The sequence below is a fragment of the Platalea leucorodia genome (genome assembly GCF_965183815.1).
Source record: "Platalea leucorodia genome assembly, chromosome: 21".
NCBI classification, from domain to species: Eukaryota; Metazoa; Chordata; class Aves; order Pelecaniformes; family Threskiornithidae; genus Platalea; species Platalea leucorodia.
In genome coordinates this window covers 7,154,194-7,181,830 of record NC_138843.1, presented here as the reverse complement: position 1 = coordinate 7,181,830, position 27,637 = coordinate 7,154,194, and the positions used below count along the sequence as shown (strand labels likewise).

At 52.7% G+C, this 27,637-nt stretch overlaps 1 pseudogene across 1 annotated transcript; it reads left to right on the top strand.

Annotated features, from left to right (window-relative positions):
- The first annotated feature begins 486 nt into the window (after positions 1-486).
- LOC309599597 (olfactory receptor 14A16-like) lies at positions 487-4,237 on the top strand (annotated as a pseudogene). Its single transcript has 3 exons — positions 487-583; positions 2,448-3,226; positions 4,166-4,237. The product of its transcript is annotated as an olfactory receptor 14A16-like (transcript).
- The last annotated feature ends 23,400 nt before the right edge of the window (positions 4,238-27,637 follow it).

Genomic DNA, 27,637 nt, shown 5'->3' with positions numbered 1-27,637 from the left:
TAATACTGGGACAAAAAAGTAGATTCCCATGCCCAAGTCTTTTTCTGATAGCACATCTAAGTGTCTCTCCCTGCAGCTGAGGGAGGGAACATCAGGGGTGCCTTCGGGCTGTTTCACAGCAGGTTCCCCTGGAGCCCCAGGGACACCTGGGAGGGAGCCCAGAGGGGCAGAGAAAGTGCTGCCCTGGGCTGGGCCTCTGCTGCTGAGCTGGGCTGGGCTCCTGGGATGGAGGGAGCTGCTGGCAAGAGGGCAGCACTGCAGAGGCACAGCTCTGCCCAGGAGCAGCTCCTCTGCAAAGGGCAGCAGAACTGAGGGCACCGCCTGCAGGCACCGAGGGGAGATGGGAGAAGTAAGAGGGATGTTACAGGCTGCATGAGGTGGGATGATGCTGAGAGCTCACTGGAGGAGAAGTCTTCACAGCGCTTAACACAGTAAGTCTCTGGCAGCAGGGCAATGCACACGGTGTCTTGGAGGGGTCTCCTAGACATGGCACATCGTGCTGCAGCTAGGAATTGGCAGGATGGCACGCAGGTTTTCTTTACTGTGGAGGACATGCTGCAAAGCAGGGATACTCAGCCACACTGTCAGAGGAGAGGACAAGACAGCTGCCTTCTCCAAAGAATTAGTGCAGGGGTGTGCATCCAGGGCTTCCCAGGGCTGTCCTTCAGAGCAGGGTCCCTGCACAACAGGGGGCTGAGTGCTGGGGCAGGGACTCTGCTGCCGGCCAGGGTCAGCACTCAGCCTGCCTGGGGAGCTTCCCAAGGAGCTGTGGGGAGAACCTGTGGGTGGAAGGAGTGACCCCTGGCAGGGAAGGATCCCTCTGCTGTCCAGAGTGGGTCAGGGCGCCTCATACTTCTACATCACCCAGAGGACAGTTGCAGAGGTTCATTTTAAAGATGGTTGTCAAGGATGGGAATGCTGGAAAGAAAAGAAAGTTTTACTTTGAGTTTTTCCATTCTTGGTTGTCTGGGTGGGCAGTGGGAGATGGGCATTTATTTCTCTCCTCTGGAGTTGGCAATGAGACCCCAGTTCTCGCTAGGACTTGTCTGAGCTGCTCCTTAGCCCCTGCACACACAGAGATGCCCCTGGGCAGTGCCCTGCTGCCAGGAGGTGCCTGCAGGGCAGAGCTGAGCACACAGCAGGTGGGATGGGCTCTGTGAGCATGAAGAGGGAGGGGAAGTGGGGACAGTGAAAGAGGTCGTGGCCAAGAAGAGCTCCAGGCAGCAGAGACATGGGTAGGAAGGAAGGGAGACAGATGGGGGGGGGGGTGTGAGGATTCAAGTGCAGCTCAGACACCAACGCTGCCTGTGCTGTCGTGCACATATGGCCATGGAGGAAAAGCACCAGCTCGCACCCTGTTCACCTGTGGGGCTCTGGGTACTGCAGTGTGTGGCTAGCAGTGATCTCACCCTCCCTTCAGGACGTAACAAATTCAGGAGAGTTGACTCTTTCCTTGGGAGGTCCTGCTGGGCTGCAGGCTGCCCTCCCGTAGGGCACAGCTCTCCCAGGGCATCTCTGTGGTTTGCAGGAGCCCCATGGAGAAGACACCTCGGTGTTAAGGCCATTGAAACACTACTGGGCGGCTGCATGCAGGCAGCTGTAATGAGCCCTCTGTGTCCCTGGTTGGGAGGACAGAGCTGAGATCCTCCTCAGGTACAATGAGATGGGTGAGGGGGTTGGAGATCTGCACTGGGAAACTGGATTCCTCTGCTCCCAGCACTGGCCTCTTTCTTTTGGGGGGAACACCCGAGTGCGATAGTCCTCCAGGTGGAAGAGCTGCCAGCACAGGGCAGCTGAGAGCAGGGCTGATGCACAGAGCGGCTGTCCTCACTCTGCACTAAGGGACAGTCCCTGTGCCCAGTCTCAGGCCCACAAGGTTTCCCTTGCAGTGCAGCAGAAATGCCAGGCATTGCTGCATTCAAACCACTCTTCAGCTGTGCTGGGGCAACTAGAACAGAAGGCTCAAACCAAACTCCCCACAGCTCTGCTCTGCAGTCAGGTGAATTGGGAGCTATAATGCTTATAAGCTCTTTGATATTAGTATTGGATGTAATCTGAGATCACCCTGAGTTCCTATTTACCTACTGCTGTAGGGCAGGACTGACCCCTGCAGAGCCCCCAGCAGAGCCTCCTGCTCCCTGGGGCACCCTCAGCCAGCACCAACCAGAGCTCACCAAAGCTCTTCCTGAAAAGTGAAAGGCAGTTTGGGGGCTTTCTATAAGAAATCGAATGGATTTTTCTCAAAGCAGTCTGCCCTAACTTCTCCCTTCCTTTACCTCCTTGAAGAGATCCCCATGCCAAGAGGGATAAAATGTCCAACACCAGCTTCACCGCTGAGTTCCTCCTCCTGGCATTCACAGAGACGTGGCAGCTGCAGCTCTTGCACTTCTGGCTCTTCCTGGGCATCTACCTGGCTGCCCTCCTGGGCAACGGCCTCATCATCACAGTTGTATCCTGTGACCACCGCCTCCACACCCCCGTGTACTTCTTCCTCCTCAACCTCTCTGTGCTCCACCTGGGCTCCATCTCCCCCACTCTCCCCAAAGCCATGGCCAATTCCCTCTGGAACACCAGGGCCATCTCCTACACAGGATGTGCTGCCCAACTCTTTCTGTTTGTCTTTTTGATTTCAGCAGAATTTTATTTTCTCAGCATCATGGCCTATGACCGCTCTGTTGCCATCTGCAAACCCCTGCACTACGGGACCCTCCTGGGCAGCAGAGCTTGTGTCCATATGGCAGCAGCTGCCTGGGGCGCTTGATTCCTCTATTCTCTCCTGCACGCTGCCAATACATTTTCACTACCCCTCTGCCGAGGCAATGCTGTGGACCAGTTCTTCTGTGAAATCCCCCACATCCTCAAGCTCTCCTGCTCACACTTCTACCTCAGGGAGGTTGCGTCTCTTGTGGCCAGTGTCTTTTTGGGCTTTGGGTGTTTTGTTTTCATTCTTTTCTCCTATATGCAGATCTTCAGGGCTGTGCTGAGAATTCCCTGTCAGCAGGGACGCCACAAAGCCTTTTCCACATGCCTCCCTCACCTGGCCGTAGTCTCCCTGTTTATCAGCACCTCATTTTTTGCCTACCTGAAGCCCCCTTCCATTTCCTCCCCATCCCTCGACCTGGCGGTGGCAGTGCTGTACTCGGTGGTGCCTCCAGCAGTGAACCCCCTCATCTACAGCCTGAGGAGTCCATCAGGAAAGTTATTTTCGGGATGGTTCTCAATACTGGTAAATTTTCCATCTCTTTTCACTAATGACTCCCACAGTGCCCCATTGCAGAACTTTCCATTGTTTTATCTTTTTTTTTAATCATTATCCATATTGTTATTAATTGCTATTGTTCTACATAAATATCTGAATATATCTTAACATATCTTGAGGAATGAACATGCTTTGTCTAAGCTGGAACTGATAGAAAAGCGTGTCTTTCTCTCAGGCAGAGCGGACACTTTCATAGCATTTCTGCAATAAAATGAGATCACCCCAGTGCACTGACTGAGGTTGGGACTGTTTTGGGGCTCAGTCATACCCAATTCCACTGCTATTATTAATAAAAATGGAACAAGTTTCCTACTGACAGCCATTACACAGAAAATCCCACAGCTCTTGCCACAGTTGGTCTCTCAGACAAGCCGGTTCTCAGACAGCTCCAGCTGGATCAGGTGCGTATGGCCTGGTCATGACAAATATTGAATATTTCCATTGAGGTGTCACATCAGAGGATTTTTTTTTTTACATTCTCTTTACAGCCTAAAGCACCCCATGGTCTGCAGATATCTCATTGCCTTATCTCTGGCCAGAAACTTCCTCATTTCAAAATCTGACCATTGCCTGTTATTCTCCTGCTAAGCAATACAGTTTTACAAGACTAGTTTCACATTCCTAAAAACTTAGAATCATAGAACCATATAATCGTTTAGGTTGGAAACGACCTCAGAGATCATTGTGTCCATCCTGTTAACCTAACTGCTTGGTCCACCTCTAAACCATGTCTCTAAGCACCACATCCACACTTTTTGTGATTGCACCACTTCCCTGGGCAGTCTGTTCCAATGCCTAACCACTCTCTTTCACTCAGAGAGAGCTGAAACTTTCATAGCATTTCTGAAATAAAATGGCATCACCCCAGTGTGCTGTTTGAGGTTTGGACTCTTCTCCTTATTTCAGCCCAAGGAATTTCACCACAGAATGGCCTATTTCTTCTTGGAATTGGAAGAGACAAGCTCGTGGTCCCATTAGTAGCTGTTAGAGAGCAAGGGTTGTCTTTTGGACTCACCCACTGGTGTGTGTTGACCATAGAGATGGTGACTGGTCGGTGAGGTACATACCCAGGGCTTTTTCACGTATGACAGTACAGAGGAAATTCTCCAGAAAGCTGATCTGGAGAGCCTTGGGGTACTACAGGGAGAGCGCGTGCATGGGGTAAGCAGGCACTGAAACTCTGCTAAGGGAGAGGTCACCCAAGCTGAGTCACCCAAATGGAAACTGCTAAATGCCGGTATCTGCAAGTAAAGAAAGGTGAACATACCCAACCATCCACAGACCAGCTCCACCAGGGAGCAGCACCTTTACAGCCAGCACACCAGCAACAGAACACACACAACCACGGACAACACAACTGTCCCCAGTCTGGTCCCTTCTCTGCTCTGCTGTGAAAGTCATGAGTGGTCTGGTGTCCTCTGCAGCACCTTCCCATGGAGACACACCCCCACGGTCCCTCCAGTGTGGGTCTGCCCAGGTGTCCTAATAGGTCTTGGAACCGTTACCCTCTTGGCAACTTCAGCCTTGCGTGTCTCCACTTTCTGGTGTCTTATTCTGCCAGCCAATCCACTTGGATTTGGCCAGCAAAGCACACATATATATTCTCTCTCTCACACACACACAGGTGCGCACAAACACACTTGAGCATGTTCACACAGCAAATAGCCAGGAGCAGCGTTTAATAAGAAGGCGGGACACACCATGGAGATCAGGCACAGTGGTTGGATGGATCAACACTGAGTAGCCCCTTCCAAACTGCAGCTGGCCCCATGTATCCTTCTCCTCGCCCCATCCACAGGATTCTTCCTCCCAGTCCTCCTGGATACCTCCCTTTCTGTGCCCCAGTCCCCTCCCCAAGTAACAACTGTCACCAATTACTTTTCCCCCAACGGTCTCAGGTTTGTTCCATTTCTACCATCATTTGGTAGTTGGGAAACCATGGCCTAGGTCATCCGGACCTTCAATGGCACCACTGATGGCTACCCCTGGCACTGCTGGCCTTGCAAAACTCAACAGCCCAGAAGCTTCCCAGTGCTCCCCTCCAGTGACCTGTGCAGTTTGGCCTCTTTTCATGTCTCTGCTCTTCAACCACTCGTGAGACCCAGCTGGGACACATTGTGCTCCCTGTACTGCTAGTCCCTTCTTACACAGGTCTAGCTCACATCCCGCAATTTCTCATGCCGTGTCCCATATGTTCCCATTTCAGGTACAGGTGGCTTCACCCCACGGCAGGGCCTGACCAGGGGCTCAGTCATCTTCCTGCAGCCTTCCCATCTGGTGCTTTTGATGACCTGATGATGCCTGCCTCCTCGTGGCCAATCACATTGCTGTCATGAGGTGACCTTCTAGCAACTGCTCAACTACATTGGTCTTAGTGACCTCTGCCCTCCCTGAGCAACCACCTGTGTGATGCTGGACTTCGAGATATGCTTGATGATGTTACAGTACCTGCCTGCCCACTGCAATTCAGTCAGGCTGCAAAAGAAGTGACATCAAACTCAGCCTCCCAGCTCCAATGCGTCTCTGGCATCTCTCTCTTCCTGCCACAGAAGTAACCTCCCAGCCAACCTCCCACGCACTTCCACTTTGCCGACATCCCCTCTCTCCTCCCCAGCAACGTCATTTCTGCTGGGCATGCAGAAACACGCTGCCCAAAGGGACTGCAGAGCCCTGGTGGGTCAGCTGGGTGATGGGAGAGCACACATGGATGGCAAAGTGTGCTGGTTTTGGCTGGGAAAGAGGCAATTTCTTCACAGTAGCTAGTACGGGGCTCTGATTTGGATTTGTACTGAAAACATTGTTGATAACACAGGGATGGTTTTGTTCTTTCTGAGCAGGGCTTGCACAGAGGCAAGGCCTTTTCTGCTTCTCACCCCACCCCACCAGCGAGTAGGCTGGGGGTGCACAAGAAATTGGGAGGGTACAGAGGTGGGACAGCTGACAGCCAGCTGACAAAAGGGGTATCCATTAACATATGATGTCACACTCAGCAAAAAAAAGATGGGGAAAAAAGGAGGAGGACACGCAGAGTGATGGCGTCTTCCCAAGTAACTGTTAAGCATGATGGAGCCTTGCTTTCCTGGGAGAAGCTGAAAAGCCAGCATCAGGCTAGTGGCTTGAGATGGTGAGGTTCCTTTTGTCTGGTAAGTTGATGAGAGGCCACAAGAGGGCTGATGCTTTGGGATATCGTTATGATATCAATTGTGTCTGAGAAGCTCATAGACCATAAGGAGTCACATGGCCACGAAGGTGAGCATGAGGTCACTTTAGTATCCAGTCTCTTTGGGTGATTGCCCAGAAGCAGACACATGGCTCGAATGCTGACTATGACCACTTCTGCCTGAGAACATGATAGGTGCCAGCAGGCACCAGACTTGGGTGTTCCATTGTACCTGGAGGTTCTGGTTGGTTTTGTCCCCATGAAGAAAAGCATGCAGACTTTCTGAAGCATAATTTAAAATGCCATTTCCCAGAGCAAACATTAAGAAAGAGTGAGTAAGGCCAACTGCATACAGGGTTGCAGTAGGAGGACTGTGGCCATCCAGACAAGGGGCCTATCGTCCCCCTCGGCTCAGCACTGGTGCGGCCACATGTGGATTAGGCAAAACTTTCTTTTGAGGCTTTGGACTTGGTTTTCTCCTCACCTGGTTACCCTTGTTCTTAGAGTAACCAGGAGGTGTACAGTTTTCCTACACTTGGCATTGCTCACCTTCACCTCCCACTGGGGCCAGGAAGAGTCCTGACCCACAGTTGATGCACAGGCTCTTTCCTCCCATTGCCTGGAGGTGAGTGTTTGGCCTTGCTGCTTCATAAAAAAGAAAAAAAATTCCCTCAGCAGCTGAACTACCTGCACATTCCCTTTGCCTGCCTGCAATCACGGCCTCCAATTATCTGCTCTAACGAGTCCCTGGGGAGCCTTCGCCAGTAATGTACCTCAGTGGGGCTTATTAATACTTCAGGTTAATTTGGGTTTTGGTGCTCTCTCTTGGAGAACTTTGTGCAATCTCTCAGTGCCTGAAGCTGAAGGACTCACCAAAAATCCTCCATGGGGCACAATGAAATAAAGCAAGCCCTAAAGAGCCATGTCTCTTCCTGTAATTTTCATCATGTCTTCAAATGTTCTACAGATAATTGGAGCTGTTTCCTTGTGTAATTATGGAGAAAGATTTCAAAGCGCTTCGAACAAACATAATTTTTTATTTTCAAGGCTGTATTTCATTATTTTTCAGTGTAGAGAAGAGGTGACAGCAGCATTCTCCAACAGATATTGCTGCAGGGTGTCTCCTCATGAGTTCTGGACTGGTAGGAATCATAGAATCATTTAAGTTGCAAAAGATCTTTAAGATCATCGAGGCCAACCGTTAATGTAGCACTGCCAAGTCCACCACTAAACCATGTTTGTAAGCACCATGTCCACGTGTCGTTTAAATATTTCCAGGGATGGGGACTCAACCACTTCCCTGGGCAGCCTGTTCCAATGCTTGACAACCCTTTCAGTGAAGAAATCTTTCCTAATATCCAATATCTAAACCATTTGCTCTCGTCCTGTCACTTCTTACTAGGGAGAAGAGACCGACCCCCACCTCGCTACAACCTCCTTTCAGGTAGTTGTAGAGAGCAATAAGGTCTCCCCTCAGCCTCCTCTTCTCCAGGCTAAACAAACCCAGCTTCCTCAGCCACTCCTCATAAGACTTGTGCACTAGACCCTTCACCAACTTCGTTGGTTATCTTTGGATACGTTCCAGCATCTCAATGTCCTTCTTTTAGTGAGGGGCCCAAAACTGAACACAGTAGTCGAAGTGCGGCCTCGCCAGTGCTGAGTACAAGGGAACCATCCTTTCCCTAGTCCTGCTGGCCACACTATTGCTGATACAAGCCAGGATGCCATTGGCCCTCTTGGCCACATGGGCACACTGCTGGCTCATGTTCAGGCTGCTGTCAACAAACACCTCCAGGTTTTTTTCCTGCCAGGCAGCTCTCCAACCACACTTCCCCCAGCCTATAGCATTGTGTGGGGTTGTTGTGACCCAAGTGCAGGACCCTGCACTGAGCCTTGCTGAAGCTCCTACAGCTGGCCTCGGCCCATCGAGCCAGCCAGTCCAGATCCCTCTGTAGAGCCTTCTTGCCCTCCAGCACATAAACACTCTTGCCCAACTTGGTGTCGTTGGTAAAGTTACTGAGGGTGCACTCGATTCCCTCATCCAGCTTATTGCTAAAGATATTAAGCAGAAGTAGGCTCAATACTGAGCCCTGGGGAACACCGCTTGTGGCCGGCCGCCAACTGGATTGAACTCTATTCACCACCACTCTTTAGGCCTCATCATCCAGCCAGTTTTTTAGGCAGCAAAGAGCATGTGGTCCCAAGCTATTAGCCGCTAGTTTCTCCAGTAGAATGCTGTGGGAAAAGTTGTCAAAGGCTTTACTGAAGTCCAAGTAAAGAACATCTACAGCCTTTCCCGCATCCACTAAGCAGGTCATATTGTCATAGAAGGAGATCAGGTAGGACCTGCCTTCCATAAACCCTTGGTGACGGGGCCTATTCCCCTGGTTGTCCTGTACATGCTGCGTGGTGTCACTCAGGAGGATCTGGTCCAGGATCAGTCAGACTGACAGGAAACAGCTCCAATTACCTGTACAACTCTTGAACACTTGATGAAAATTACAGGAAGAGACATTGCTCTTTAGGGCTTTCTTTATTTTAATGACACCCATGGTGTATTTGGGGCTGAGTCTTTGAACTTCAGCTACTGAGAAGAGATTGCACAAACCTCTGAAAAAGTCAACATCAAAAGCAAAAACCAAAGTACCTTGAAGCATTAATGAGTCCCATTACTGGCAAAGGCTCTCCAGGGAGATGTTAGAGCAGATAATTGGAGGCCATGATTGCAGGCAGGCAAAGGGAATGTGCAGGCAGTTCAGCTGCTGAGGGAAATTTTTTTCTTTTTTATGAAGCAGCAAGGCCAAACACTCACTCCCAGGCAATGGGAGGAAAGAGCCTGTGCATCAACTGTGGGTCAGGACTCTTCCTGGCCCCAGTGGGAGGTGAAGGTGAGCAATGCCAAGTGTAGGAAAACTGTACACCTCCTGGTTACCCTAAGAAGGGGTGAGGAGAAAACCAAGTCCAAAGCCTCAAAAGAAAGTTTTGCCTAATCCGCATGTGGCCGCACCAGTGCTGAGCCGAGGGGGACGATAGCCCCCTTGTCTGGGTGGCCACAGTCCTCCTACTGCAGCCCTGTATGCAGTCGGCCTTACTCACTCTTTCTTGTTAGTATTTGCTCTAGGAAATGGCATTTTTTTCCTGCTTTTATGCATGCGGGGAGAACAGTGGATGTCCTTTACCTCCACTACAGCAAGACTTTTGGCATGGTCTCCCTCGAGATAGCCTTGTACCCACGTAAGGCCTTTACAGTATGGTATGACCTGGTAGCAAAGGCAGCAAGCAGAGTCCTGGAGTCTCACCAAAAGAGCGAGGGCAGTGATTTTCTCCTCTTGCTCCTCGCTCCTTAGACCACCTGTACACAACTGTGTCCATTTTTGGGACCCCAGTCAGGAAGGGTAGGAGGGAGTAAGAGCCTGGGGGGGCTGCTGGGCCAGAGATCACCAGCAAAGCAAAGGAGGTTTTGGTAACAGGCAGCGAGTTGAGTGGAGAGTCATCGAGCTGCTCAGGGGCTGGAGCACTTGCCTGGGAGGAGAAACTGGAGGAAAGGTCCTTGTTCAATGTGCAGAAGGGAAGGCCTTGGGATCATCATTACCTGCCAGTCCCCATGGGAGGTGTTCAGGAAGGTGTAACTGGTCTTGGAACTCTATTGCTTGGCAGGAGGGTAAAATGGAATAGTCAGATGTTGAAATGAGGAAGTTTCCAGCTAGATCTAAGGCAATGAGATACCTGCAGAGCATGGGGTGCTCTAGGCTGTAAACCAGGCCTCTGACTTGGTATGTCATTCCATGGAAATTGTCAATATTTTTCATGACAAGGCCATTAGCAGCTGATCTAGCTGGAGCTGTCTGAGAACGGGCTTGGCTGAGAGACCAGCGGTGGCAAGAGCTGTGGGATTTGGTCTGAAATTGCTGTCGATAGGAAATCAGTTTCCATTTTATTAATAATAGCAGTGGGGTTAACAATGACTGAGCCCCAGAGGAGGACGGGGGTGACCATGCAGCAAAGGTCCTTCCTCAGGGCTTGGGTGTATGGCCAGAGATGGAAATAGCTGGTGTGTGGGACTGGTTTGTGACAATTTTCCAGCATTCTGGACATGGGGGGTCCTCAGGCAGCTCCTGAAGCTCTCTACTCTCCCTTCCCTGTGCCTGCACGATGAAAACAAAAGAGCCAAATGTTAACAAAGACCTTAAAATAAGGAGCCCGACTTCCCTGAGGTAGGCGTCTGAGCAGGAGAGCTTGCGGATCTGTGGAGGTTCACAGCAGAACTGCTCCACAGCATTGCCTTGGCAGAGGGGGAGTGAAAATGTATTGGCAGTGTGCAGGAGAGCATGGAGAAACCCAGTGCCCCAGGCAGCTGCTGCCATGTGGACACAAGCTCTGCTGCCCAGGAGGGTCCCGCAGTGCAGGGGTTTGCAGATGGCAGCAAAGCGGTCATAGGCCATGACAGTGAGAAGGGCACACGCTGCTCCAAGGAAGAAGAAAAGCAGAAAGACTTGGGCAGCACATCCCAAGAAGGAGATGTCCCTGGTGTCCCAGAGGGAATTGGCCATGGTTTTGGGGACGGTGGTGGAGATGCAGCCCATATCAAGGAGGGAGAGGTTGAGGAGGGTGCAGAGGCGGTGGTCGCAGGCTACAGCGGTGATGAGGAGGCCGTTGCCCAGGAGGGCAGCCAGGTAGATGCCCAGGAAGAGCCAGAAGTGCAAGAGCTGCAGCTCCCGCGTGTCTGCGAATGCCAGGAGGAGGAACTGGGTGATGGAGCTGCTGTTGGACATCTGCTGCCTCTGGGCATGGAGGGCTGTACTAGAGGAAAAAGACAGCGAAAAGTTAGGAGAGATTTCTCTGCGCAAAATAAAAGACATTTCTCATAGAAGCCCTCCCCTCAAAATGTCTCTCTCTCTCTCTCCATTCAGGAAGGTCTTTGGCAGGTCCCTTTCATAAGCTCTGGCTGGTGCTGGCTGAGGGTGCCCCAGGGAGCAGGAGGCTCTGCTTGGGGCGCTGCAGGGGTCAGTCCTGCCCTACAGCAGTAGGTAAATAGGAACTCAGGGTGATCTCAGATTACATCCAATACTAATATCAAAGAGCTTATAAGCATTATGGCTCCCAATTCACCTGACTGCAGAGCAGAGCTGTGGGGAGTTTGGTTTTATGCCTTCTGTTCTAGTTGCCCCAGCACAGCTGAGGAGTGGTTTGAATGCAGCAATGCCTGGCATCTCTGCTGCACTGCAAGGGAAACCTTGTGGGTGCTGAGACTGGGCACAGGGACTGTCCCTTAGTGCAGAGTGAGGACAGCTGCTGTGTCCATCAGCCCTGCTCTCAGCTGCCCTGTGCTGGCAGCTCTTCCACCTGGAGGACTATCGCACTCGGGTGTTCCGCCCAAAAGAAAGAGGCCAAAGCGGTCAGCTTTGAAAGATGGCAGCAAAGCGGTCATAGGCCATGACAGTGAGAAGGGCACACGCTGCTCCAAAGAAGAAGAAAAGCAGAAAGACTTGGGCAGCACATCCCAAGAAGGAGATGTTCCTGGTGTCCCAGAACACCTGGGTTTGGACATTAACCTTGAGGTTTGTGACTGCTCACTGATACTAGATATACACACATTTTAAAGTGAAAATAAATCCTTTACATGATTATTAAAAAGTAAATTAAAGTTGTGTTCACATTACAACAGTTCTCCAGCTGTAGATCACAGTATAAAACTACAAAGCAAAGATTCTTTTGGTTTTAAGTATTTCACCAGAAGATATATATACTGCGAAACAACGCAGCCTAAGGGAAGGCCACCCTGACAGAAAAACCACTGGCCCTCCAAGTGATCAGGGTTGGGCAGGAGGCCAACTACCTCCTCCCGGAAAAAAAAAATAAAAAGTTGCAATAACAACGAGCATCAGAAATGGCGGGGATGGAGAAAATCGGTAACGAAGTGAGGAGGAGGAGATGGAGCTGGATCGGTCGTGTCCTGAGGGGGAAACCGACAGAAGACTGCACTGTGGCCCTTGACTCCAGAGCACGCAGCCGCGGACCGATCGAAGTGGAAGAACGATGTTCGCGCCTTGTCTGCCTCCTGGCACTGAGAGAATTCAGATTCAGATATATATACCTTAATAAGCTGAGCCAGAGAAATGGATGCAGAAGAGTCATCAATCTGTTCCCAAAAAATTAAACACAGATTCAAGTTCTACAATCCAAACACAGCAATACTTAACCTCTACTGTACTCTGAAAGTCGGCACGATAACCTCCGAGTGTCACTGAAAGAGGCATTTCCAACCTAGTGTCACTTGTATTTGTTCAAACCAAAGTCCAAGCCTATGACACCTTCAGAGTGCCTAGGTGGTTAACGAGAAGAAACTAAAACAGCCAAACCCGCCTGAGATCGACTTCTTGCTCCAGAATATCTCAGAGAGGGACCCTTGTCAAAGGCTCACAACTGCTTAAAAGTCGAAGGGGTAAGGAAGCTGTCAAGTTTCAGCTAAAAAGGACTTAAAAAACCCCCTGGAGTTTATTTGAGAAGGAAGCATCACTACAGGAAACTTCTTTTCAGTGTAGTTTGTCAATTAATCAGCTAATGTCTCATCACGTATAAATGCACATGGTTATGCTTTTACGAACACAGCATAGTTGCCTGGCAAAATAAGTATTTCCTTGGGTTACTTATTTATATTTTACCAGCAGCAGGACAGTGTTTTCAAACCTGAAGAAACATCCTGCCCCTTTTCCAAAGGTACATTCAAAGTGGTGGTAGACTGAAGAAAGGCTTCACCTTTGGCACAGTAAAGCAGCAGGCGACCCTGAAGTCACCGAGCTCCAAACATGTACTGCAGGCAGAAGGTAAGAAAGATGACAGGCATTTTACCCACAAATGCACCAGGCTCTAACCTTGTGCCAAAGCACGCACACTGGGTTTCAGGTATTTTCATTTGCAGAAAAACTGTTAAACTGCTTCATCAGGTAAAGTGGAAACATCAAGTGCAGAGCTCTAGAATACCACTTTGCATAGCAACGCTATTGAAATTCATGGCAAGGTATTCAAAACACTTATGTACCCAGAGGGGCCCAAACAATAGCCCTTCAAGTTCACAGCTCTAGGAACAAATACCCAGGTATTTAAGGACACAGAAAAGGAATCATTCAGCTGCACAGAACTGTCCTCCAAACATAAGGGATATGGTGGTTTTGGTATTTGTTTGAACCCCCAAGGCAAAAGTAAGAAACAGTCCCAAGTTTAACAATCATGGTTTCTCAGTGGGTTTTGATAACATTTTCAAAAACCTTGAGGCCAAAACGGATTTAAAACCAAAAGCTAAGTGATACATGGTGAAAATGGCAAAAAATACACTCCAAACCATTTTTATTGCAAGAAACAAAAAGCACACGACCCCCTATACAAACATACATGTTGCTAGCTAGAGACAGACAGATGTAGAACAGGGCACCATGTTCAGTTGGGCAAACCTCGCACCTGCGTGATCTCAAAATGATCATACATTATCTGTACAACTCAAAGTCATTCAGGAAATGTTCCAGCAGATTCAATAGGAAATACAATGCACTCCTAGGCACAAATACCAGTATTCACATTAGAACTGTGCGAATGATGGCATTACTCAGTTTTTACTATGCTGAGTCAAATCCATTCTATTCACAACATATGCTGTCTTTTACTGGAAAATACATAAAGGTAATGTTTGGAAAATTAATACAGGGCTACATTGTTTAGAATGAAGTGCAGTGTCTAGCAAAAAGTCTGCGTTTTTACATACTGCTTTTGATGTTCCGCTCACCGGCTCAGTTGGACTTCTGGAAGAAGAAATACAGGTGATCAGAACTTAAAACAGAGCACTTGTACCCAACATAAAGCGGTGAAAAGAGATTCGAAAACCTGAACATCCAAACATTATGTTCTGATAGTCTAGTGAATGTGGGCGTTTAGTCGTACACAGAAACTGTTCTCTCTTGGTACATGCAGTGCAGCTAAAAAGCAGCCCAACAATCACATTTCTACTTTGTCACAAATTACTCTAAGACTTACAGAGACAGAACATGACAGTGCAAGAGGAAGTCCTCAGGTATTTTGTCTCTGCTACGTCAGTATCAAAAAGATGAAGTCTGTCCTACAGCTTTGCGTTCTTCAATCATCAACCATCAAAACACAAAGGTCACTTTAGCCAATCTCTATACCCCTAGTATTACAAATAGGTACCAGATAGAGTACTTGAGTGTCAGAGAAAGAACAGTCATAGCCTAGACACGTCCACGTGCAAGTCTACTTCAGTGAAAAAAATCAAGACATAACAGAAATGTCAGCAGCAGAGTCTTTAGCAAACAATTCATACATCACCCAAAGTGATGCGTGCTGCAAGAGCTCCACCGGGCTGGCAGTTACAGCCACGCACCTCCGGCAGATGAGGAAGTACAAGGAAATACTTCAGATTACCACACAAGGATTTCTTCATCCATTTCCCTTGAAGAACATACTACAAGGCGAGTAACGCATTGCTGAAGGCCTCTCCACCCAGACAGCATACATTCATCATTCCCAAACAGGAACCACTCTACCGGTTCTTTCTGCAATGCTTCCCGCTGAAGGAATAGAAAGCTAAGCTGCCCGGTTAATTTTCAACGTGAGAACAGCAGTGCCATTCTTTCCTTATCCCCACACACAGGTATTGCTTTGAGCTTTGATGCCAGCAGCATCTCTCCTCTCCTTTTAGGGCAGCGTTACAATACCAGGAGAGGGTGCCATCCAGCCAGAAACGGAGGATGCGCTGACAAGACAGCACTAAGCATACGCATTGACATTAACCCCCAAAACAAGGCTATGTTTATAAGCACAACGCTGTGGCGTCCGGAATTACTAGAAGAAGGCTCGAAGAATTACTAGAAGAAGAAGGACCAGTCAAACAACGCTAATGTAGCTGAGAGAGAACTGGACTGCATGAATACCTAAATGATAGCATTAATCCTCTAGTCAGGATTGCATTTGAATAGCTGTCATTTTAATCAGTACACCCAATTCCCTGTCCTCCATAAATCTCAGCAATACAGAATACAGAGTTAAAACCAGGAGCACAGAGACCAGCTTAGGGTAAAAACAGACTCAGAAAGAGAACTAGCAACATTTGGTAACATGTGAAACCGCTTACTGAGTTTCAAGTTTGGAAAGGATTAACTATTCCTTCATCGTACTCACACAAAATGAAATACGCTTTAGGATAGTGTTGGTTTTTTCTTGCCTGAAACAGACATTGTCTTTAGGAAACTAACAGGAATCCCTTAGGAGTGGAACTTCTTGTTTGCATGGTTCGCCAGCTGGCAACCCTTGGTCTCTTCTCTATAGCTAGCATGCAAAAGACCCCGATTTGGGGCGCAGGAATACCTGCCATATCCTGCCCCCCCCCCCCCCCCCCTTCCCCAAGTGCAAGAAAGACTCAAACGGATACATTAAAATCTACCCCAGGACAACAAAAATTATCAGCAGCTTTAACAAGAAAGACACAATTGGAATGCCTCTGTAAACTAATAGCCATTAAAAAAGTTAACCCATGGAAACCCCTGACAAAGAATACAATGCTTGTTGGATCCTTATACAACGTATGGTGGGCTGGGAGCTTTAACTCCTCCAACAGGGATTCTCCTAACAATGACCGATGAGTGCTGAGGGCACTATCATTGGTGTATTCTGAAAACAACATAAATACAGAAAAAACATTAGTCAATTCGTAAGAACGTATATTGATATCGAATTACATAGCACTTCAGAGAATCCCTTTGAGATAAAAAAGCCAAATTTGATATCTAACATCGCGCTTCTATCGTCTCAACACCCTAACGGTACAGTTCAAGAAACCTGCAGGTTTGATAACCAAACACAAGCAGCAAAAACGGTTTCATTTTCAATGGCTCCATCTTGCTTCCCACCGTATCACTCAGGGTGGGCTTCTTGTCATTCTATACTGAGCCCAGCTTCTCAGCAGGAGGACTACACCGCTGTCCCCATGCTTACCTAGAATATGGAAAAGAAATTACAATTAGCAAATAGTAATTCTACCCATAGCCCGTATCTATCTAGTCCGTAGCCTCCAGCTCTGGACGCACAGACCAGCCTATATTTCCTGTAGCTACTTACTCGAGGATGTGTCCAGAAAGCCAAATCCTAATTACCTTTAACAGAGAATGCAACAGGGGGGGAATGGGGAAGAAAGAAAAGGTGGAGAAAAGGAAAAGGGTAGGCACGCAACTGAAAGTTATCCCGATGACCAGCTCAGCCCGCCTCACTCTTTGATGCACACAGATGTCCGAGTTCAGATGTGAAACAGCAGAAAAACCCTGACAGAGCTCCTTTTCACTGTCCTCCTCCCTGGGTGCGTGCTGGGACCTCCTCGTTTCCCTGAAGTCCTCCCAGACTAACGGGGGAAGCAAAGAACTGCATCTGCAGAAGCAAAGGGGCGGCCGTGCCTCGGCTTTGGAGAGGCCCAACACCGCCCTGGGGCCCAGCAGCCCCTGGCACCCCGGCATTTGCTTGGCCCCGAGGCCTTGCGGGGCCTGCCTGCACCGGGGACCCCCGGGGACAGAAGCCAAGGACAGCGGTCAGCCCCTGTGGGCAGAGGGACGGGGCTCTGTCCTCCCTTCTGGCCGCAGGAGGACGCCCTGGGCCGCGCCAGCACAGGGCGCCTCTCCTCCGCAGCGCCCGGGGGCAGCGAGGCCTGAGGGAGGCCCTGGGTGCTGGGCTCAGCCTGGCCGCTGCCAGCGGCTCCCGGCACGCAGCTCCTCCTGCCCAGGGCGGTGGCTGGAGCACAGCCAGAGCCACCGTTTGGGAAAGCCTTGCCGGGGCCCAGCAAACCCCGGGCAGTTCCCCTCCCGCCCTGCCCCCGCCCCTGCCCCTCGCCCTGTCCCTCCCCTCCCGCCCTGCGCAGGCCCGGCCCCCCCAGCCGCGCCATTGGCCACGGCTGAGCCAATCAGCGGAGCCAGAGGCGGCCTGTCAGTCACAGCTGGGTGGGGCGGGGCCAGAGGGGGCCGAGGCCCAGGGGCCTGAGGAGAAAGGGGTGAGAGCTGGGCCGGGGGCAGCCGGAGCCTGGGGGCAGCAGGGCCAGGCCAGGGCCGGGGAAGCTGCAGGAGCAGGAGCAGGCATCTGCCAGTGCGGATGGGCCTGGGGGCAGGGGCCTGGAGGCCTCACTGCCCACGGGCCCCACCAGGGCCCAGTCGCCAGCCCTGGGCCCGAGGGCTCAGCCCCAGGGCCAGCCCCAGCAGCAGGGTGGGAGCGGTTCCTGCTGCTGCCCCGAGGGTCGCCAGCCCCAGCCCTGCCAGCTGGAGGTGAGTGTTTGATGTCCGCAGGCCAGGGGAAGGCAGAGTGGCCTCCTCTCTCCAGGCGGCTCCAGGCTTTGGAGCAGGCGTGCTGTGGTGGGGACAGGCCAGGGGCCTTTGCTGTCCCCTCCTGTGGGTCTGGTGCTGATGGACAGCCCCGTCTCTGCCGACAGCCTTTGATAAATGGGGATTTCCAGACACGGAGCTGTTTCTGCCGCCTGGTGGGAGCACGCACCGGGGCGTTGTTGTCAGAGCAGCCGGTGGGGAGTGCTCCTGGTTGGAGGCAGCTCCCTTGGCAGCTGCTTGTGCTACCGCCAACCGGTCCAAAAACTTTCTAACACCAATTTGGCATTTAGAAAGCAGGCATTCTTTATTGCAGCACTGGATGCACGGGGGATATCTCCACCCAGCGTGCACGCCGTAGGTCACGCCAGCAAAGTATTTATCAAACTTAAAACGTATATATTCCTTAATTTTCCAAGGAAATTCGTTAACGGTACAATTATTTCCCAGAAATCATTAACATATTTCCCCTCCCACCGGAGCATGCGCTGTTTAATTCTGGGGATTCTTTCGGGGGTCCCTAGTGGTCGTTCTCCTCAGATTCCAGCTGTCCGCTTGTTGACCTCGTTGGTTTTTTCCACCTCATCATGCTGATTTGGCTGTTTCCTTTTGTTAAGAACACAGCTGACACTCGCCAATGTTCAAGGAGTTTCTTGGTTTATGTTCAGACTGCCCATTATCTTTGTTCTGAGCTCACTCTTTCTTTCAGAGATTCCTTCTTATCTTACAGGCCTCTCCTCTGTCCTTGGTATCTGCAGGCATGCTGATTCACTTCCTTCCTAGCTCTACTCTGTCCTTGGTAGCTGTCAATTGTTGGTGACCAGCTTCTTCTAAGCAGGCCTTGATGATGAGCGTTTTGAAGCAGGCCTTGGTAATTAACTTCTTTTCTGAATCCCACATGGAACACTTGTGCCCCTCTCTCAGCCCCAAGGTCGGATACCTGCCTTTCCCCCCACCCAAGCTGTGCTGCGGGCTTTTGGGAAATGGGGGTACCGAGGGTGGATGGTTTTGCCACAGCCGGGAAGGTCCGGTAACCTGTCAGGGACTTTTTTCTTCCTGGTGCTTGCAGTAGCAGGTTATTTGTTTTTGTAAATGTATTTTTTGTGAGGAAACTTCACCAAGGAAAGCGCAGCGTTTAGCTCTGGTTGCCCTCTGTGTGGATTGTGCCTGTCCTCAGCCAGGCACACAGCAGCTTTCAGACGAGGAATGGGACTGTTCCACGGTGAGGTGAGCAGTGGGGATCCCAGGACTGTTGTGTTTAAGGCAATCAGGTGAAAATGCGTGGTTGCTTACCCCTTTGATTGCACTGCTCCCCTCTTGTTCTCTGTAATCCTCACTTCTACGAGTCGGCTGCATCGGGTTTAAATTTCTGTAAGTTGATGGTACACTTTGCAACTGTTTCGACTTGATTCTTCACAGGTTTGAAAATTCCCTGTTCAGGTCTCTCTACTTTCTTCTCCCCCCTGTGCCACAGAAGCGTATGTGCCTGCAGGGGCTACAGAGTCTGTGTTTGCTCCCCGTGGTGAGGAAAATACAGGCATGAAAAAGAAAGAGAGAGCGATTCTGAAAAGACCCCTTTCTTTGTGCTCATTTTCACATTCAGTTGCCTGCTGTGGGTTCTGAAATGATGTGAGTTACTCTGAGTCTAAACAATCCCTTGTTTGCATGCCTGTGCTCAGGAGGTGCATCAGAAACTCTGTTTGGGCATTGCTTCTGTCGGACAAGTAACCGTAGCCCTTTCTGGAAAAACAGCTCCTGGGCGAGTTAGTTCCTCAGCCATAATGGCAGGGTTTCTGTTTGCATCTGCAAGAACTGAGGACAAACCCTGCTGAGGGAAACCGTCAGGAGAAAAGGAAGGCTGGAGAGAGCAGAACAGATCCGTAGAGCTGCGCTGCTTTACCGCCAATGGTGTCACAGCTCCTGGCACAGCGACTGGGTAAGGGTGCTCTCAGGGTGTTTTCTCAGCTTTTCCAGTGCTCACCACCGGAGAGCCGACGGCCCTGGGGGAAGGGCAGGACCCCCTTCTTTGTGCACGCCAGGGTCTTGTCACGCTGCATAAGCTCCTGCACAAGCAGAAGTGGCCGATAGCGGACTTGTTGAGGGAGGCTGGGGTGGGCACGAGGAAGATGCCGGGAGCAGACTTCCTTCAAGTCATCAAGGGGGGATGTAGGGAGCAGAACGGACGTGACCTGCTGCCACTGCCGTATGTCCTTGCGTGCAGAGCCAGGGTGGTTCCAGTGGAGGCAATGGTGGCCGTTCAGCAAGGGGCACTTTCTCTTGTCTTACCCTCAGAGGACGGCTGCCACAGTCTGGAAAGCTGGAGGGGAAAGGGAGGGCAAGGATGCAAGAAGTGGGATGTCATCTAGAGTAGGTTGTGGGAGTGAGGGTACCCGTTGCCTCATGGTCTCCAAAGAGAGTCGCTGCTCAGCTCTGTGGCTGCCGGGATCCTGCTGCAGACACTGAACTGGCATCACGCTTCCCAGTGTCGATACTCGACCTTTCCCCCACCAGTCTCGTATCTGTATTCCCATTGCGCTGCCTTCCAGCACATATCTGTGCAGCATGGCTCACCCTGGGCCCCACTTCCCACAGGGCAGAGCGGTACGGAGCTGTGAGGAGCACGCTCAGGTCTACGAGGGTTCAGCAGTGCAGATGTTAGCTGGTACTCTAGTCCAAGCCAAAACAAGCCTTCTCAAAACCCAGGGGGCTGGGAAGTTTGGCATGTTAACAGCCAAGAGGTCTGCAGAAGGAGAAGCTGGAGAAGCCAGGGGATGTGCAATACTGCCATCAGCCCAATGGCAGGAGGGAGGTTATCCAGTCTTTGGGCTTGGGCTGGAAATCTGCAGCCTGCGGTGTAACGTCCTGTACTGGGATTTGGTAGTTAGCACTGATCATCCAGCTGATCAAAACCAGACCCTTTCCGCAGCTGTTGGCAGCAGCTGGAAAAGAGAGGTTGGGAAGACCTTGCTTTTTAAAACCTAAGCCAGAGCAGAAGCCTTGTCCTGGTACCTGTGTTGTCTTTCACTGCAGTTTTCACATCTGTGAGAGAAGAGGCATTTGGCTGACGGTTTGTAGGACTGCCTCTTTTGCAGCTTAAACATACCTTGTCAGCATGGAAGAGAACTGGACATGGACAAGCAAACGCTTGGGGCAACTGCAGTGTAGAGCTGGGGGCAGTCTGTAATATTTCTGTCAGGCTCAAAAGCTAAAGGAATGTTTCCATTGCAAGAGGCGAGTCTGTTGGGAGCTCCAGTCTCCCAAATTCCAAACCCTGCGTGTTAAACAGTGCTGAGCCCCATTGTTTCTTTCTGCTGCTCTCTAACACAGTTTCGCTGGCTTTTTCTTTGGTTGGTTTTTAATCCGTGGTAGGTGTCCAAGCTCCGTTCCATCAAGCCACTTGCAAACCTGCCACTTGCCCAGCTTCTGCTGGGGGCCAAGCCAAAGGGATGAAGCCTCGTGCTCGTAGCAAGCCCGAAGCAAAGTTAAAGCACTGAGAAGTTCCCACAGTCAGCCCGGAGCCAGGGTGCAGCTGCGATGAGATGGAAGAGCCTGGGAAACAATTCGTCAGCAGGAGGCGATGGAAGAAGGTACAGTGCGTGCGGCACCCGGGATTAAGCGATACGCTCAGTTTCGTGTCTGGATCAGTACTGTGCTTGCCCTTTGACTAAGCCCCTGTACAGAGCAGAAATTGTTGTTACTCATCGTGGGTGCCAGAGTGCTGTTCCTGCTCTCTCCTCCCTGGTGCATTGATTTAATCTTTTGTGTCTAGGCAGGGCTGTGTGCCCACTGCTCCTGTGTGGGCACTGTGTATGTGAATGGCAGGTTTTCTGCATAGTTGTGACTGATCTTCCTTGCTTCTTTTCATGAGGAAAATCTTGCTATGTACTGCGCAGGAACTATAGAAATGCAAAGAAGTGATGAAGAAACAGGTGCCAGTCAAGGAGGGAGTACAGGTTAGTTCTGGTTTTCAATTTTCTTGACTGTGTTCTAGCCAAAAGCCTTGTCTTAAGCAATTGAATGAGCTGAACTACTGGGTATTTCAGTAGCTTTCAGATGACCACCTTCAGTCCTTGCCCCAGCAGGTGGAAACGCGGGATGGAGGTCAGCACGTGCGCCCTCAGGTCGCAGCGGGGCCTCCTCAACCCCGGGCTGGGGATGCTGTTCCTGGGGACGCTGGTTGCAGCCCGCGGTGGGGATGCTGGCGGTGGGGCTGTCAGCAGCAGGCCAGGGCGGAGCTGCCGATAGCAGGGGTGTTGGTACCAGGCCGGGGTGGGGACGCTGGTTCCGGGGCGGTTGTTCCTTTAGGAACGGCGAGGTGGCGCCGCGGCTGCAGCCTCTGCCGGGCAGGGGCGCGGTGTCAAGGCAGCAGAAGTGGAAGTGGCGCTGGGTGGGCCCGGGGCCAGCAGCGTGATGGTGGGCAGAGAGGGTTCCCGCATACCAGAGCGGTGAGGGCATCTACCCTGCCTTGCCCCTGCCCCCACCGCTCCGCAGCTTCCTCCCAGCCCAGGGGCTCCTGGGGGCTGCCCCGGGGGGCTGCGGCGGCATGCGGCCCACTGCTGCCGGGAGGCGCGGGGCGCGGCCTGGCCGTGACACCAGTGGCACCGGCAGCACTGTGTCACCCGTTCCGTCGAACGTACCACAGCCCCCGGGCAGCAGGGAGCCGTAGCTTAAAGCGCGTGGGGCTGAGGGACTGGGGCAGGCAAGGGTCCCTAGGCCGGGGCAGGGCTTGGGGCCAGAGCCCCAAGCCAGAAGTTTAAGGCCTCCGTGCTGCGGGGTTTCAGTAGACCGGCTGCATGAAACCTGTCCCCTCTGGTGTGCGAAGGGCCTTTGCCCCCCGGCATCCCTCTGGCTTCTAGATGGCTTGGCAGGCACGTTGTTGCTGTTGGATTCTCTCCGCTTGCTGCATCCTGCCTGCTGCCTGCTGCTGCCCACTCCGTGCCGTGCCCGCCCAGCTTCCCCTCCGACAGCGTTTTTGAGTTATTGGGCACCTGGCACAACCACCCTCTTTTTCTTTTTCTTTGGTGGGATGCTGTGGCGCAGGGAGGTCTCTTGTGTCTGGGGGCACTGGCTGGTGCGGGGCGCTTGGCCTTCTTGCCGCCCATCTCTCCCAATCTGGGCATCATCTGGCAGGAGGCAGCACCCGGCGGCAGTGGCAAGCGGGTCAAAAGCACCTGGGGCTGCCTCCACAGCGCCTCCTGCACCAGTTGGGCCGTGCGGGGCGGATGACGCTGGGGGGCAGCCGGGGGGCTGGCCAGGGGACTCAGCAACGGGATCCGCGGGGGGTTTAGCAGGGGAGTCTCCGCAAGAGCCTTCAGGGGATCCTTGCGGGGACTCTCCACAGGACTGTCCTCTGAAGTCTCCGGAGAGCTCTCCTCAGAAGTCTCCAAGGGGCTCAGTGGCAGCCAGGTGGGGAGGTCTGCCACCACCACACCCTGCTTCCCCTCGGGGTCCTGCAAGGGGGAGGCCGGCCCCCCCCAGAAGGGGTCGGCATCCCCCAGCATTGCCGCTGCCAGGCGGTCCTTGGGGCAGTCGCCCTCCAGCCCGTTGTCCCAGAAGTCGGGGACTTCGCTGAAGGAGGCAGTGCTGGCAAGGCTGTCGGGGACATCAGGGAAGGTGTTTTCGCCGTCCACCAGCATCACTGCTGCCACTTGCTCCTTGTTGGAGCCGCCCTCTGCCCTGTACTCCAAGAGGCGGGGGAGCTTGTTGAGGGAGGTGGTCAAGCTGGGGATGATGGGGACATCAGGGACGGTGTCCTCGCAGTCCCCCAGCCCCGCCGCCACCGCTCGCTCCTTGGGGCAGCCACCCTCCGCCACGTACTCAGAGAGGTCGGGGAGCTCATTGAGGACGTCGGCGGTCAAGCTGGGGACGTTGGCGGTCAAGATGGTGTCCTCGCTGTCCCCTAGACGCACCACCACGCCTTGGTCCTAGGGGCAGTCGCTGTCCGCCACGTACTCTGAGAAGTCGTGGAGCTCATTGAGGAGAGCGGTGCTGACGAGGCTGTTGGGGAAATCAAGGCTATCAGGGACAGTGTCCTCGCTGTCCCCCAGCCCCGCTGCTGCCACTCGTTCACTGGGGCAGCCGCCCTCTGCCACATACTCAGAGAAGTCAGGGAGGAAGTTGGTAGAGTCGGGGACATTGTTGACAGTGACCTCGCTGTCCCCCAGCCCCGCCACTGCCGCTCTCTCTTTGGGGCTGCCGCCGTATGCCCTGTACTCCAAGAAATCAGGGAGCTTGTTGAGGTAGGTGCTCAAGTCGGGGACATCGGGGACATCAGGGACGGTGTCCTCGCTGTCCCCCAGCCCCGCCGCCACCGCTTGCTCCTTGGGGCAGCCGCCCTCCGCCACGTACTCGGAGAGGTCAGGGAGCTCGTGGAGGAAGGCACTCAAGCTGGGGCTGTCGGCAACATCGGGGACGGTGTCCTCGCTGTCCGTGGTGTCGAGCCAGGCGAGCATACGGCTGGCAGTGGCGTCCTCTGCCTGCTCAGGAAAGGCCTCGGCGAAGGCATCTGGCCCCTGCTTGGGCAGATCTGTGGGCTTCCCCGGGGCCCCCGGTGTGGTCACCGCTGCTGAAAAAGGAAACAAAACCAATCGAACCCCGGGGCGATGCCAGCTTTGCTAAGCTTGGCCACCCGACCATGGGCTCTGCCACCCCCCAAACCTCACCTTTGGGCTTCGTCGTGGCTCTGCCAGTCGGCAGAGCCAGGGCGGTCTGGCGGGGGCTGGCAGCAGGGACACTGTCCTCGATGGCCACCCCGTCCTTGCTGGAGGCCTCCGATGGCTTCTGGGCGCTGCTGGGTGGGGTGTGGAGCACAGGGGGGCCTGTGGGGTCCAGGGTCTCCCCCTGGCCCACGGCCCCAGGCCCATCGGCTGGTGGGGCACCAGTGTCCCCATCGCCACTTGCTGTCCCCGGCCGTAGGCAGGGGGACAAGGAGCGGCCACGGTGGGGAGCTGCACCCCGCAGGGGAGCTGCACGACAGGGGGGAGCTGCACAACGGGCGAGCTGCACCTTCAGGAGGAGCTGCACCCTGCTGTGAAGCTGCAGCATGGGGGGGAGCTGCACCCCTTGGGGGAGCTGCATGACAGGGGGGAGCCGCGCCATCGGGGGGAGCTGCACCACAGGGGGAAGCGGCACCACGCCGGGGAGCTGCACCACCTGGCCTGGGGCCCCCAGGGGCCCTGGCACCCCCTGCCAGACGGTGGCCTGGGCCAGCTGGGAGGTGACGGTGTGCACCTGAGCAGGCGTGCGGGACACCGGCAGCCCCGGGCCAGAGAAGGGCAGCACGCCGGCAGTGACCGGTGGCGGCATGGCCGGGGCGGTGACGCTCACGCTGGGCACCTCCAATGCCATCGGCAGCCAGAGAGGGAACCTCTCTGTTGGGGGAAGTGAAGAGGAGCAATGGGGTGAGATACTGGTGGGCAGAGCCGTCTGGGGGGCTACCTGGAGGGCAGGAGCACCGGAAGGAGCGGGAGCCTGCTGCTGTACCTGCCATGGCGCTTGGTCAGGGTGGGGTTTGTTGGGGGCAAGCAGCCCTCGTCCCCATGGCGATCATTCTGCCAGCACCTGCTGCAGCCAGCCTTGCGCTGGGTTGACTTTTCCTACCACAACAGCTTCCCATCTCAAGGATTTCCCATCCTGCTGAGGTTTCCTGTCCTGAATGATGGGTTCCCACCCGCACAATGGCTTTTAAACCGCATGATGGTTTTCCATGCCAATGAGGATTTCTCAGCCCCGTCATGGTTTCCTAACCCAACGGTCTCCCATCCCCACGATTTCCAATCCCAAGCATGATTTTTGGGGGGAGGTGAATTTCCTGTCCAAGGGGAAGGGATGGGGCTGGCACTGGTGTCCCTGCAATGCCGACACGTGTGTGCTGCCCATCCCGCCCCGGTGGTGGGGATTATGGGGGTTGGGGCGCTTTTAGGTCGTTTTTGTCCTCCGCCTCTCTGCCCCGGCAGGGGGGGAACCGCTGCTCCCAACTGTGGTGGAAGCGGTGCCGGTGCCAGTTCCGTGCGGCCGGGATGGGGAGCTGTCAGGAAAATCTGGCAACTGGCTTGTGCCGACCGAGGAGAGAGGCCAGGATGCAAAGTATAGCATTACAAGAGGCATTCTTGCATTTGTGTGCATGAGCTGTCTCATTAAAACGGGGGCACCCCGAATGCGGTCTTACACATGGTTCTTACACCTTTCAAGCATTCAGGTGCAACGCGATTTGACCAAGTGCTACTTAGCACGCACACACAGGCTGCTGCTTTGCAAAGCGACTCTCATTCTGTGGCGGCGTCATCCATCTGCTTCTTTCTTGATCTTTCTTGATCCAGACGTCCCGGCGGTCGGTCTTGCTGCAGTTCCCTATCTCTGATGGCAGATAAGGGGAAGGTTCCCCAGAGGAGTCGGAGGGGCTGGGATGCTGGCGTGCTCTGAGTAGTCCAGGGGTATCCTTTCTTCTTCAGACTGTCCTTCTCCTCCTTGCAATGAGCTGGGGTCCTTCAGTCATGCTGACTGAACCATGACTGAGCAGTATACGACGTAAACTAGATGTACCTTAAGAAATGTCATACAATTTCCTACTCTCGAGACTAATTGCTACAATAGTTTTTCCTAGCAATGAGATTTTCCTAGCAGTCCCTCCTTTTCTTTTGACCATCAGGGTCACATTATACTCTTCCTTCTTTAAGTTGTATGTTGAGCATATAAGGTAGTAGAACACTGTCAACGCACACCTCAATAATTACAAAGCCAAACAAGCTAGTGAATACAACAACCCAAATCCTTTTAGTTCACAGTCCTCTACCTAAGTCTGGGAGCCAAGAGGTTAGCCACCCAAACAGATTCAGGAGAGATCCCTGCCTTACGTCGTGTAGTATTTTTAAATGAGTCTTCCTCTTGTTTCTGTCAGTTTCATTTTTCTGGTCTTGACTTACATAAAAACCCAGCAGCTGTTATTCAACAATGCACATTCTCTGTCCTGCGCTGCTGAAAGGTGCTCTAGGGCTAATCCATTCGTGCGGAGGCACCAGGAAGAGAGAGCGCCAGTGTTTGTGGGGCTGTGAATGGGGTTCCCTGGATACTTGAAGCGCAGCAGCAGCTTTTGGTCCTGGCCCCTTTGGGGTGGGAGGAATCCCTGGACGTTCGCCATTTCCAGGCTGGGCTCTGGCTGTAATGAGCAGGCCAAGGAGAGGGACTCTCGGGAACTTTTCTTTCTCCCTGCTTCCCCCCAGTTCCAATCTCTATTAGAGGTAATGATGATTTGGCTTCCTGGACACATCCTGGAGAAGGTAGATCCAGGATGGAAGTGTAGGCTGGTCTATACCTTCAGAGCTGTAGGCTGGGGCTGGAGTTACTATTTGCTCATTCTAATTTCTTTTCCATATCCTACACTAGGTAAGTGTGAGGACAGCAGTGTAGTCCTCCTACTGAGAAGTTGGGCTCAGTGTAGAATGACAAGAAGCCCACCCTGAGTGATATGGTGGGAAGCAAGACAGAAAAGGAGCACGGGCAAGAGAGCCGTTAAGGTAGTGGCAGAAAGCCATTCACTCCTGGATAGAAAGTGGGAAAGTGAGGGCTGGAGAGCCAGAGGGCACTGCTGCTAACGCTGGCAGTAACGGCTTCACCATCAGGCTTGGATTTTGTGAATGCCCAAAGGCAATGGACGTGGCTGGTGCTCGTCCCTGAATGTTGGTGTGCTGACAATCTAGAGTGAATTCCGGGGTGTTCCCTGATGGCAGTCAGGCTTAGCCAGGTGTTTTCTGTTAGACACAGAACTTAAAATGCCTTAAAAATGTACAGTGCGAACACAGGAGAGCTTGGTGGTGGGTGGGAAGTGGAATGGACTGCGTCCTTGTATGGAGGCCATGGCGG